At 39.9% G+C, this 13559-nt stretch overlaps 1 protein-coding gene across 3 annotated transcripts in view; it reads right to left on the bottom strand.

Annotated features, from left to right (window-relative positions):
- Positions 1–13559, bottom strand: part of ERC1 (ELKS/RAB6-interacting/CAST family member 1) — a 563373-nt gene that overhangs the window by 48847 nt on the left and 500967 nt on the right. The window lies entirely within an intron of this gene.

The raw sequence follows: 13559 nt of genomic DNA on the forward strand, positions 1-13559 counted from the left end.
TCTGGAAAATTTTAATAGCTTTAGACTTAGTTTCTGCTTAGAGGACTAGTCACTGAAAAACAATTCTATAATAGCATAGCTGCCTTCCTTTTAGGGGTAAAGTCAATAAACTTCCAAAATTTCAGGAAAAATTAACAGATAACCTAAAGTTAAAGGCAAGAAACTTAAGGGCTCCAAATCCTGACCCTCACTTCATTACTATTTTTCATGTATATCTATTTGACTCCCCATATTTTATAGAATGTGACTGTCCTACACTTACCTTCCAAACCAAAAATAAAAATCATGACAAAAGCAAAATAATTCAGAATATTACTTGTGTTATAAATATTTACTAAGTACCTCAAATATGAGTTCTCTAGCAAGCAGAATCCCTTTCTCACCCTCCCTTATGGATGACCTGCTATTATTATGACAGTTAATAAAAAATTTGAACTGGCTCTATTAACATTCTCATGACCTTATCTATACACTGGTGACAAAGATTCTCTCTTTAACCTAACTTTAGTTAGGCTCCCCTGAACTCTCTTCTCAACTGGGCCCTAAATTTGGAGCTTCTGTGTTCATCTCTACATTGTCCAGCTCTAGCAAGAATTCTGCTAAATTGGTTTATCAAGAATCTCCCATCCTTGATATTTGATCACCCTCAACATCTGGTCAGGTTCCTCATCCTCCACCATTCTCCAGATGATGTCTGATCACTCTGGCCTGCCTTCAGCAAGGCTCCTGTTAGAAGGGCTTAGCCAGGATGTGTCCTTCTCCCTGATGTCTCTCCTCTTAGTAAGCCTCCATCCACTGACCGCCACCCTGCTCCTTGGCTCTAAATTTCCACTTTTCCTTGTTGTTGTATTCAATTCAAAGATTGTTAAGCACAATCTTTCTCCCCACTGAAAAACTCCATTGCAGTGGTCCCTATACCTATCATAATGGTCCTGAATGAAGTCTGTCTTGCTGTTTTAAAAAGTGAACGGATAATTTTTTTTTTCTTTAACACTGGGTAAAGGAGAGGAATAGTAAATACTTGGTTATCACTAGCAGTTCAGGTCCAGGGACCACTGGATCACTGAGATGAATAAATGTTAATCAGAAATCTTACCACAAATAGAGATATCTGGTTCTTAAAGTAAAAACTCTCTTCAAGGGCTTCAGATTTAAAGGGCTTTATGGTTTGTTAAAGTTTAAATGTGTCTATGAAAACTGAAAAAGGCTATGGGTTTTGAAGTACAAACTAAAGTGGGAATAATTTTTTAAAATAACATGTGATCATTTCCTCTTAGTCTTACAGCTCAGAAGTCTGTTGTCATTTTTCTTTAAGCATAGATTACCACTTCAGCAAGACAAAACAAATCATCCCCTACTTGTTGATCCAGACGGAGAGAAAAAATTCTGTACTCAAAGTCATAAGGAGATAGGAAACAGGGTACAGAATAAAATGAATCCTGAAATCTGAACTACAGAGCTGCTAACTATATTTTGCCTATTTATTCTCCATTTTGTTAAAACCTATCCTATTTTATGCAGTATAATAAATGCTACTCAAATATAGCAGAGTGTTGGGGGCCTGCCCACTAGTGAGGGAAGGAAATCTGCTGAGCCCCTTTATTTATACGCTCATGGAGGATGTTAAGGCTGTAGGTATTTCAAGTACCTACTTTAATATTTGGAAACTTGTAAGATACATGAAAATAAGGTCATTTACCAATAAGGGGGCAGACAAATATGTGCAGATGAAGAAGTGCAGATAAATGGACATTAAGAGGAGAGAATACAATTATGAGGCACAGAAACTACTACATAAGCTAACCAATCAAGAGGACACATAGTAGGCTCCCAGAAGATCTGGTCAGATGAGAGAGTAAGATAACTAGAATTAATAAAGCCATCCACTCGGGAAGCCTGGATGGCTTAGTCAGATAAACGTCTGCCTTTGGCTCAGGTCATGATCCCAGGGTCCTGGGATGGAGCCCCACATCAGGCTCCCTGCTCAGCGGGGAGCCTGCTTCTCCCTCCCCAACCCCCCTACCCTGGCTCAAATAAATAAATAAGATCTTAAAAAAAAAAAAAAGCCATCCACTCTGCTAGATTAAGAAATGCTAAGAGCAGGTGTGTGTTCCAAAATTCTTCCTTGCTCTTAAGAGCTAATAAAGATGGGAAAGCATCTTCGATTCAGTTCTTGGCTGCGGCTTGCCTCTTCACAATAAATCATTTACTGGATTTTAGTGAACAATGTAGAGTTTAAATATTTGTGTGTGTGCACCTAAAAGTGTGCACACGATAAAACAGATGAACGACTTCCCCGTTCTATAGTAAAGCTCCACAGCTATACACTCATGAATGAGAAATTATGTGGAAAAAATTCTAGGTATGGGGGAGAAAAATGAGGCAGAAGAGGGAGAAGAGAGGCTCACATTCTTTGAGCAGGCAAGCCAAACGAATGCTGATGCTGCATTTAAAAGGAAAAAAACTAGACAGTTGGCCACAGGCAAAAATGGCGGCTTCAACTCCTCGCATGCCTGTGCATATCCCTGAGTGCTGGAATTGTAACTCACACTCCATTCTGATCCTTTGAGGGCTGGTGCCTAAGGTACCCCTGCTATAATTGTTTGCTGCAGTCAAGCACAACAACACTTCTTGGAATTATTACTTGTCTGCTAGATAGATGGATCTGACAAATTGCAACACGCTTGTTGCCTGCCGGGCAAACCACAATAACAACCTATCACAACATCTCATTTTCTTCTCTTTCTAATGCAATGTACCATTGCACCGGAAGTGGAAGAGAAGGCCAAGTGGAGGTGCCCAGGTTAAACAAAAGGAACCTTCCGACCTTGACATATGGCAATAAACAAGGAAGGACATAACAAAGGATGTGAATCTACATTACAGGGAACATATCCACTGACTCCTTCTCACAGTCTACAGGAATACAGAGAAAAAAAGAGCCAAGTATGATTATCTAGTAACTATGAGATTGGATAGCTTATCTCTATAAGGGCTCCCAAACAGAGGCCAGTCTCTGGAGGAGACTGTTCTGTGATTAGCTTATTTCAAGTTCAGGTTAAAGGTGTGTGTGTGTGTGTGTGTGTGTGTGTAAACCTAAAAGAGTTGGGAGGAGTAGAATGGGATAGTTTGCCATTAGTCAAGTTATTATTTCAACTCTAGTGTCAAATCAAACACAAGAGGAGAATGGAGGTATTTAGAAGTTCACTGCAGAATGCTCACAGACAGGCTGTGGCCACTGAGGGGCTCGTTCTGTGTCTGAAGCCTTTAGTAGACATGGCTCCTCATTAAACATGGCCTAGGAGGGTACAGGTGGGAGAGAAGGAGAGTCTACTTATCACTTGAAATGCAGGGGAAAATATAAATGTATCTGCAGCTGTGTATAAATATCAGAAATGGGTATCTGTGCTTTTTAAAGAAAGACTAATTACGTACAGGAATTTGATCTCTTAAAGTCAGAAATAACCAGGAAACAAACAGGTTAGGGCCACGCGATCTGGTGTGTATGAGAAGGCACATGTATGTGCTTGTAGTGGCAGGAGGGTGACAAGAGCAAAATGGAAGGAAAGATCGGAGTAAGATGGCCCTTAGCCATTATTTTCAGCTTGAGCACAGCTTCGAACTCTGCCAACTGAGAGGATGGGTATGTTTCCGAACTTCAAGAACTGAAAACAGTACCAGAGAGGAGGCACAAAAGGTGACTCCTTAACTTCTCTCTCTCATTACTATAAACTGAAATAAAGCTAGGATCCTAGTGAGCTCACAGTGAATTCCAGGAGAGGTCAGGGTGTGCGGCCCCTACTTTCACCCCAGGAGCATCACTGTTCTCCCCTTTCCCCTTTGCCTCTCTCTCCTCCTGACCTACCCGCACGGAGAATCTTTATTTCTACTCCACACATACACACCAAAAAATGCGGGAGGGATCTTGGCTGCTCCGACAGAGCTGTCCTTCCTGGATTTATGTCTGCCATAGTCAATCAGGAAATCATATTTAAAAAGCAAATTCTTTCTGAAAATTTTATACACCATGAACAAATCCCACGGATTAACGATTTCCAGACATTACTCCTTTTACCTTGGGAGTAATCCAGGCTTTGGGTGGAGAAAAAAAAAAGATTTGGGAAAAACAAAAATTAGGAAGATGGTTTTCTCTACCCATTTTCTTTATCTGAGAATAAACGTCCCATATAGTCATTGAATTAATCTCCCCCTCCCCCCTCTCTGAAAGTGAAAATTTCTTAGCAAAACACAAACTCTGACAGATATCACCATTTCATTATTACTAGTAGTTGATGCTTTAGCAAAGCCTTATTATTATTGGAGGATAAAAGTGTTACTATGACAAAATAGGCTCAGCATAGAAATACCAGAAATTCTACAAGTTGTGACTGATGTTCCATGTTGTAAGTTAACAGCCAGGGGATTTCAGGATTAAGTAATGTGGGGCAAGACAAGCTTTTCTGTGTGTATATATATATGACCCAATTTTTGGAAGAAGGATCCCTGTGCCCTGATTCTCTCTGATCCAATACAGGGCTCATTAAGTGCCAACTGAAGATCAACTCTGAAGTCTGATGGCAGAGCGCAACAGTCCCAGTGGAATGTGAGGAACAGAGTGGTCAGAAAGCAACACAAGGACTCTGACCGAGCTGACAGATCCTGAGAGAAAAACAGCAGAGTACTACCAAGTAAAAAAAGGCAGTGCCAGCAGACCAAGGGAGAAAGCTCCGAGGACCCAGAAATGGGAGCACATCTAGACTGAAGCAGGTGAAGCAACGTGATACAACAGAGTAGGAAGGCTCCTGGTAGAGATGTAAAGGGACTTGATAGTGGGGGAAAAAGTTATGTTTGTGCAGAATCTTCATATTTGCTTTATCTCCCAGGCTCCAGCCCCAGCTTTTAGTCCTCATGAAAAAGCTACCATACATATGGACCTACATCCAAATTCTGTAACAGTTTCAGTGAGGAAATACGAAGGACAGAGACCACGTTCCTAATATAATCAGAATACGTAACACATTATGGGTGTTTAGAAAATAGGAAACAGAACGAAAGAGTGAAGTAGAAACTCCAACTCTAAAGATCAAGCAAAGAGGAAAAGGGACAAGAGAATGCAGAATACACCTTTGTGTCACCGTGTCAATCTGTTCATGTCATTAAGTGCTCTTCCTTGGTCTCTTTCCAGGGAGTATACTTTCAGTGTCACAGACTTTCACAGCAACTAACAGGAGGAACAACCCTCTCCATGCTTTAAGCAATCTGTTCAAATACAATTTGGGGGATTCTTCATACTCTGTTGCTTTGTAGGCCTCAGCAGCTATAATCTTATATTTGAGATGTTACTGCTGGCCAGAAATCGAAAGCCCTAGATCATCCACAGGAAGCAAAGTCTCTGCCATCTTCATCTGAACTATAAGGTCTCATTTGGTTTGGTGTACTTCTGTATCTGTCTACCTAATAAACCATCCACACATCGTTTCCCAGATGTACCATTTCAAAGAATACTGCAAAGCCATCCTAAGGCTGACATTTGTGTCTCAGACTATCTTGTGAGTTCAATGCCGTACATTCTACGTACTGGGATATTTTCAGCTTTCCCTGATTTCATTAACATGCTCATCTAAACAATCATATTTTTCTGTGCACGAGAATAAAGTATCAGGTTCACGTGTTACTTAACACCCCTCAACCCCAGGCACTATATGGTTTGATCGGCAGGGGCCAGGCTCCTCTGATCTGGAACTCCTGCATCGCAGTGTCTCTTGGAAGCAATTACAACTTGTACCTTATAGGAAAGCACAGTTGTTTGCCTGGCTACTTGCCTTTTCTACCCTCATATTAGTTACTTCTGAAATTTTTTGCTAGTTAGGTATGGAATTAAAGTAATGTAGGTGGCCCTCTGTATCTTATGATTTTAGTAAGAATCTTATCGACTTGAATATTTCTCTGGCAAAAGCTGCTGTGGCATCTCACGCCTTATAGCACTACATTCTGAGCAGACACAGTAGCCTCCATTCTTCCGTGCCAGGGAAGGCAATGTGGCTGGCTGTGGCCATAAACATGACTCACTCAAATACTGTAGCCAGAGCATGTAGGCCCTTGGCTGGTAATCATGTTAATTATGGGGCATCCAGTTTCAAAGACTAGTGAAGAAAGGCTTTTTTACCCAGAGGCTGCCCTCACTGGAGACAGATTTGTATCGCTTACATTATCTGCTATAAAATGTTTGCACTCTATTGATAACTCTGTGAGGAAGTGAAGAACTATAGAGCAATACTGTGCAGTAGTTAAGAGCATGGGCTCTGGAGACTGGTTTAACTCCAGGCTCTTCAACATTCTTGCTATGAGACCTAGGACAAGTTACTTTGGGGATAGTAAATTTTATGGGGTTTTAAAAACCCAGGTGTCTACCACATAGTAAGCTCTTTCAGTAATTATTAACAATTATTATTTTCAAGAATCTGTTTCATCATCAATAAAATGCATTTGAGTCCATGTAAAATACAAGTTATTCTTGATAACTTTAGCTGACATTCTGACCCTGAGGACATTTTAACCCTATCATCTGTGCTTAGCTTCACCAGCAACTGTGGACGGCAAGATAACAGCAGGGGAAGTGATGAGAACAACAAAGAAGAACTGGATAAGCAACAGACCAGAGATTGGTAAATTATACTCCGTGGACCAAATTTAACACCACTGCCTGTTTTTCTATAATCCATCATCTAAGAATGGTTTTTACATTTTCAAATGGTTGAAAAAGAGAAAACGAGAACATGTGGTGACATGTAGAAAGTATACAAAAATCAAATTTTAGCACCTAAATAAAGTTATATTAGGTCACAGTCATGCTTGCTATTTACACATTGCCTATGGTTGTTTTCATACTGCAGCAGCAGAGCTGAATAGTGGTGACAGAGCACAGGGTTCATAAAGTACAAAATATTTACTCTATGATGTCTACAAAAATTTACAAAAAATTTTGCCAATCCCTATGATGGATCAATTCCAGACAATGGGGTAACCGTAATATTAGGAAATTCTTAAAATTTTCTCACAGAGTAGTTAAGAAATAAATAATAATTACCATTAAAAGATTCAATTCATGACTACGAGGTATCACCTCACTCCTGTCAGAAGACAAACCAAAAACCAGACTCTTACCTACAGAGAACACACTGATGGTCACCAGAGGGGAGGTGGGTGGGGCGATGGGGGAAACAGAGGACGAGGAATAAGGAGAATATACACTTATCATGATGAAAAGAATAAAATGATAGAAAAATCAATTCACAATGAATATTATTTGCATCAACAGTAATATCAAAACAAAACACTGGCAAAATAGACAACTGAATTTGGCAACAGGCAAAGAAAGAAAATTCACAGTTGCAGAAAGTTTTAATTAGTAAAATTTGATATGGGCAAAGCTCTGAATGACAAAATCATTATACAATTTATATATTCATTTTTAAAGATTTTATTTATTCATTTGAAAGAGAGAGAGACAGAAAGAGCACAAGCGAGGGGAAAGGCAGAGGGAAAGGGAGAAGCAGACTGTCCGCTGAACTGGGAGCCTGACGTGGCGCTCGATCCCAGGACCTGGAGATCATGACCTGAGCCAAAGGCAGACGCTTAACCATCTGAGCCACCCAGGTGCTCCAATCATAATATAATTTAAATATGGAAAAAAACTGATACTAAAATGATTCAGTAAAATAAGAATATTGAAAAAGTTGGATATTTTCAATTATATGTATGGTGGCTCAGTTGGTTAAGAGGCCAGCTTTTGGGGGCGCCTGGGTGGCTCAGTCATTAGGTGTCTGCCTTTGGCTCGGGTCACGATCCCAGTGTCCTGGGATCGAGCCCCACGTCCGGCTCCCTGCTCAGCGGAGAGCCTGCTTCTCCCTCTCCCACTCCCCCTGCTTATGCTCCCTCTCTCTTTGTGTCTCTCTCTGTCAAATAAATAAATAAAATCTTAAAAAATAAAAAAAGAGGCCAGCTCTTGATTCTGGCTCAGGTCGTGGTCTCGGGGTCCTGGGATGGAGCCTTGCATCGGGCTTCATGCTCAGCGGGGAGTCTGCTTGAGATTCTCTCTTTCCCTCTCCCTCTGCCCCTTCCCCTGCTCACACACACACACACACACACACACACACACACACACACGCTCTCTCTCAAATAATCTTTAAACAAAGAAAAAAAGAAATTAAATAGAGTTTAATAAGTTAAATAAATTAAACTAATTAACTTAGATTCAGCTATGGCAAATATTCAGTGAAAATTCCCTGACACTGGTCTATCCTGATTTAAATGTTTGTGAAGGGCGCCTGGGTGGCTCAGTTGGTTAAGCGACTGCCTTCAGCTCAGGTCATGATCCTGGAGTCCCGGGATCGAGTCCCACATTGGGCTCCCTGCTCAGCAGGGAGTCTGCTTCTCCCTCTGACCCTCTTCCCTCTCGTGCTCTCTATCTCTCATTCTCTCTCTCTCTCAAAAAAAAATAAATGTTTGTGAATAGGTCAAATATTTTTATTGAGTCAAACATTCTCAAGGTCAAAAATTAAACACTAATTGGATCAAAACAGTATCCTGTACTCATTTTGAGTACAAAACATAAGAGATGAGAGGAATCTTAGAGATCATGTAGGTCATCTACTTCCCTTCTCCTTGCCCTACTTTCTAAATGAAAAGTTCAAGGCCTGGAGAGGTAACCTGACCTGTAAATATGGTTAGGAGCTATGTTGCTCAGCAGGTGGCCGCGCATCACAGCTTGATGCTTCTCATCTTGAACAATTATATCTCATGCAGGCTTTATTCACTGCTTTTTATCTGAATAGTTCCTGTGGACACGTTAACTTTCTGAACTGTAACTGGGCTTTCAGACTGTGTTCTCGATTTTCTAAACCAAGGAAGATTGGAAACAACTTGGGACATTTCTTAGAAGAACCAATGTTTCTTGATAATGAACACATTCCCACTTTACTAACTCTTCCACCATTGCATCCATTAAGGCCTTCAGCATTGCTCTCCAGGACAAAATAAGAAGTGAATCTTAACTGACCTTCTTGTTTCCAGTGTTCTCCCCTTGTTGTCCATCCTGTACAGACTGCAGTGGCACACTAAGGTCTTCATGATCGACCTGTTGACTGCATCACCCTCATGGTCTGTCATCCCCCTACCCTGACACTCTGTGGTGTTTTTTTTTAAATAAGTTCATGAATTCTAAGGCATGCCTCTCTTCAAAAAGTAGAGCCCAAGATACTCTGCACCATTAAATGTGGGATGGTCTTAGTGATGTGCTGCTAAGGAACAGAATATGGTAAGAGTGATGGTATCTAACTTTTGATTCTAGGTCACAGAAGGCACTTGTGGCTTCATCCTTGTTCTCTTCTCCTGAATCATTTATTTTGGGTGAAGTTGGCCACCTTGTGGAGAGATCCATATGGCGAAGAACTGAAGGTTCTTAACCAACAACCAGCATGAACTGTGCATGAGCCATCTTGAAACTGGATGCTCCATTCCCAGCCAAGTTTTTGGATAACTGCAGTCCCAACTGACATCTTGACTGTAACCCCATAACAGACTCTAACCAGCTAAGTGGTTCCTGAATTCCTGACCCACAGACACCACCACTGAGATAACAAAGGCTTATTATTTTTTTTTATGCTGCCAAGTTTGGGGGTAATAGGTTATATACAAATAATTAATATACATCCTAAGCACTATCCCTCATAAACTACTAAGAGTACACCAAATATGTTATACTGTTTATGCGTCTATGTCCTTGTCTAAAATTACACGTGCCTGGCAAATGCCAACAGCTCCTTTAAGAGGCAGCTCAAGCATCACCTTCTCTGTGAGACCTTGAGTCTCTTGTGGAGGCCTGGGTTCTCCTATTGTGCCTTGTATAATTGTCACTGTTGGAGAATACATGCTTTACTAGTTGTTTTACAGTGTTGAAACATATATTTTAATCCATATACCTAGTGCAGTATATGGATTGGGAGTAGTCTCCCAATAAATATTTCTTGAGTTAATTTTCTCATTTCAGTCCGTTTTAAACCAAACAATAAAAATCTCAAACCACACTTATGGAATTATTTTATGTGAACTTAGGACCCAGATGTCAATGATAAAGAATTGTGAATGGGCTTTTCAGTTTGTTAAAACATGAAGTGAGGGATAAACATCCTGGTTCAATTTCTGGAAGATACAACCACATGAATGCTAGATTTTAAATAGTGACCCATCAACAAAATGACTATGAAAATTTAAACGTTTAAGATGTTTTCATTTAATACCCAAAATGTCAAAAGCAAAATTTGAATAACTTATTTTATATTTACATAAAAAGGAACCCAGATAGTCCAAGCGCTTTCTAGGCCAAATCCATCCTCACGCAAAAAGTTTGTGATTCTAGTCTTGAAACTGAGGAAGAAAGAGTGGTATATGTTCAGTGTTCATTGTTGACTATTCTTTCAATGAGAAGAAATGAAGTCTTCCTAACAAGTGGTCTGCCTTAAAACCTGAATTTTCACCAAAAAGAACCAGCCATCTGTTTCAAATATTTTAAAGACTAAGCCCCATTTTGTGCTCTGCTTTGATCTCCCAGGATAATAGGAAGACAGTGATACAGTCCAGCTACACCTCAATCAAGTGTGCTCATTTAATTTATCCCAGAAATGCTGACTGCCAGATCCAGCTGGAAACTTTAGCCTCGTCATCCTCGGATCAGGAAGGAGGAGGAAGACACATCAATGGAGAATAACTCTTTTGTTTTGGTTTGATGATGCATTTTTGTATCCAAGAAAATATTCCTTTAACCCAAAACAGATAGTAATCTTAAAGACAGAGAGAATGTATAGAAAATAACAAATTAGTGAGAAGCTGAGGACAAGTTAATGAAAGGAATACTGTAGAACCCTATTGTAACAAGATTGTTGTTTAATAGTTCAGATAAAATGTGATTCAAATCATATCCTCCAAAACATAACTCTATAAAATAAAAATATGATATAATAGGCAACTGCTAGGCCTGTCTTCCAAAACTATTAAAAGGGGGTCCTATCATATATTAACTGGTAGGTGTGGGGGGTGAACTGAATGATATATTCTAGAAGATGCACTAGATATTGACTGGAGCTAAGATCAGTTTGGGAAACTGATACACATGAATGGTGTCAAATTATAGGATAAATAACTTGTTAAGGTACAGAGGAAATTAAAAGATTAAAAATATCTACTACTAATGCATAAAACCTTAAATAAAATACATGCAACTTTATGGGGTGCCTGGCTAGCTCAGTCAGTACAGCATGTAACTCTTGATCTTGGGGTGGTGAGTTCAAGTCCCACATTGGGCGTGGAGCCTACTTGAAAAAAAAATGTTAACTTTCCATTAGGGTAAAAACTCACCAGCTTTTTCATTCAATAAATATGTATTGAATTCTGCAGGGCCCCCACATTTTCAGATGACTGTGAAAATCAAGTAAGGTGTGAAGAATTTTATTTTGCACAAAGTGGAAGGATATTTTAAAGATTTATTTATTTATTTGAGAGAGAGAGAGCGCACGTGTGTGCAAGCTAGTGGGGGGAGGGGTCGAGGGAGAGGGAATCCTCAAGCAGATTCCCTGCTGAACGGGGAGCCCCACATGAGGCTTGACCCCAGGACCCTTGGGATCATAACCTGAGCCGAAATCAAGAGTTGACTGCTTAACTGAGCCACCCAGGTGCCCCTAAAGCGCAAGGATATTTTTATTGTCCAGGAAGAATGTCTCAATCACAAATTACATCGCAAAGAGGAAAAAGATAGCTTTTCCTCATTAGTCAAAGGCTCATAATCATTAAGATAAGGACCAATGAATCTGGGAGCACATGTTCCAGAGACATTTAAAACACTGTAATTTTGAGTCTGAGAGATAAATCATGTGAGTCACAGGGCAATGTCACCTTACATTATTCAGCAGAAACTACAAAAATGTAGGATGTACGTGTATAAATGATGTCTTAAGAATACTTAAGAGAAAGGTCTCCCCCTCAAATTATTTACAACTTTCTCATGTAGTCTAAGAGGTCTCCGCCTCCACTGCGCTCATGTAATCAGCAAGCCTGTACAGAATTACTTTAGAACCATAGTGTAGAGATGGTGGCTTCTGCTTCTTACTATTGCCTGAAAATCACCCTCAGGTCAGAAAACTCCAGAAGAAAAAGTCATGTGCCACCACGGGGTGCTTCTGAAAGGTAATTAGGTCTGACAACATGTGTGGCTAACTCCCATGCCTGGAGGCCCTGGAGAGGTACCTATGTTGTTGCTCAGGCAGTACCTGTGAACTTGAACAATTCAATTAGAGATTCACGAAAGATTAATTTCTTTTGCTGCAGGAAAAATTAATTATTAGGATTGTGGGTTACTTGTGCAATTAAAGTAGTGTTAGGAGAGAGAAGAAATCTATAAAATAAACAGTAGCATCAGTGGGTCTCGCAAATATTCTAGGGTTGTATCACAACCACTATAAATGTCATTGCTACTATCATTTATTGAGCACCTCCTATATGCCAGGCAAAGGGCTAAGTGCACTAAATACCTGATTATATTTAATCTGCACAATAGCCTTTGCTGCAGTTTTATTATTGCCATTTAACGAATGAGGGACCTGACACTGAGAGAAGAGGGTAAAGTGATTTGTGGGAAATTACACAGCTACCAAGGGACATTTAAATTAGGTCTAAAGACAAAACATGCTATTTACCACCAAGCTAAAAGGCCATAAAAAGAATACAATGGACTTATAAAGGACACAAAAGAAAATATATTTTGTCAGTTTTATAGGTGGGAGGTAATATTACATTTTTAAGAAAGTAGAAGCTTGTAAGTGCACTAATGTGCATGTATCACAACTATGACAAGAGCGCATATCAGAAAGACAGTAACAGTGGACTGTGAGACAACAAAATATTCACTGAGATTGCATCAGGGTGGTGGAATTATGGGTAATTCTTTTTCTTTTCTATTTTCCAAGCTAAGTGGTTAGTGTTGACTACAAATCCTCCTCTTCTCAATCTGCCTTCCTCATGTAAAAACTCAGATATGCATCAAGACACCTAGGTTTCACACAAAGGAAGTCCTCACATAGTCATTTATGCAGTATGTGCGCATTCTGACAGGTAGAAAGAAGAGAGTATATATAAATCTAAGAGCTACAGTGAGGCCTACTCCTTTCCTGCCTGTGGAAGGGGAAAATGGAACTGGGTATGACTCTATCTTGATGGTAATCCAGTTCTGGAAGACTCTGTCTAGGCTTAAGAAAAAAAAGTAGTGAAAGGGGGTTTGAGGTATTTCTAGGCCAGTTATCAGTTATTTCTGACCAGTTATCAGAGAAATCCTAGGTGGGAATAAGATATGTAAATTCATCTGGAGTACCAGTGTTTTGTGGCTCCTGGGGGCCTAAATGTCCTAGTGGGCTATTAGGAGGGCACAGGAAGCCATCTTGAAGGAATCCCAACACTTAATAATAATATCTCTACAGCAGAAATTTTTTTTTTTTTAAGAAAAAGTGGAGCTC

The sequence above is a fragment of the Eumetopias jubatus genome, unplaced genomic scaffold (assembly GCF_037043125.1).
Source record: "Eumetopias jubatus isolate StellerSeaLion01/CBP00866 unplaced genomic scaffold, mEumJub1_p1.0 scaffold_8, whole genome shotgun sequence".
In the NCBI taxonomy this organism is placed as follows: domain Eukaryota; kingdom Metazoa; phylum Chordata; class Mammalia; order Carnivora; family Otariidae; genus Eumetopias; species Eumetopias jubatus.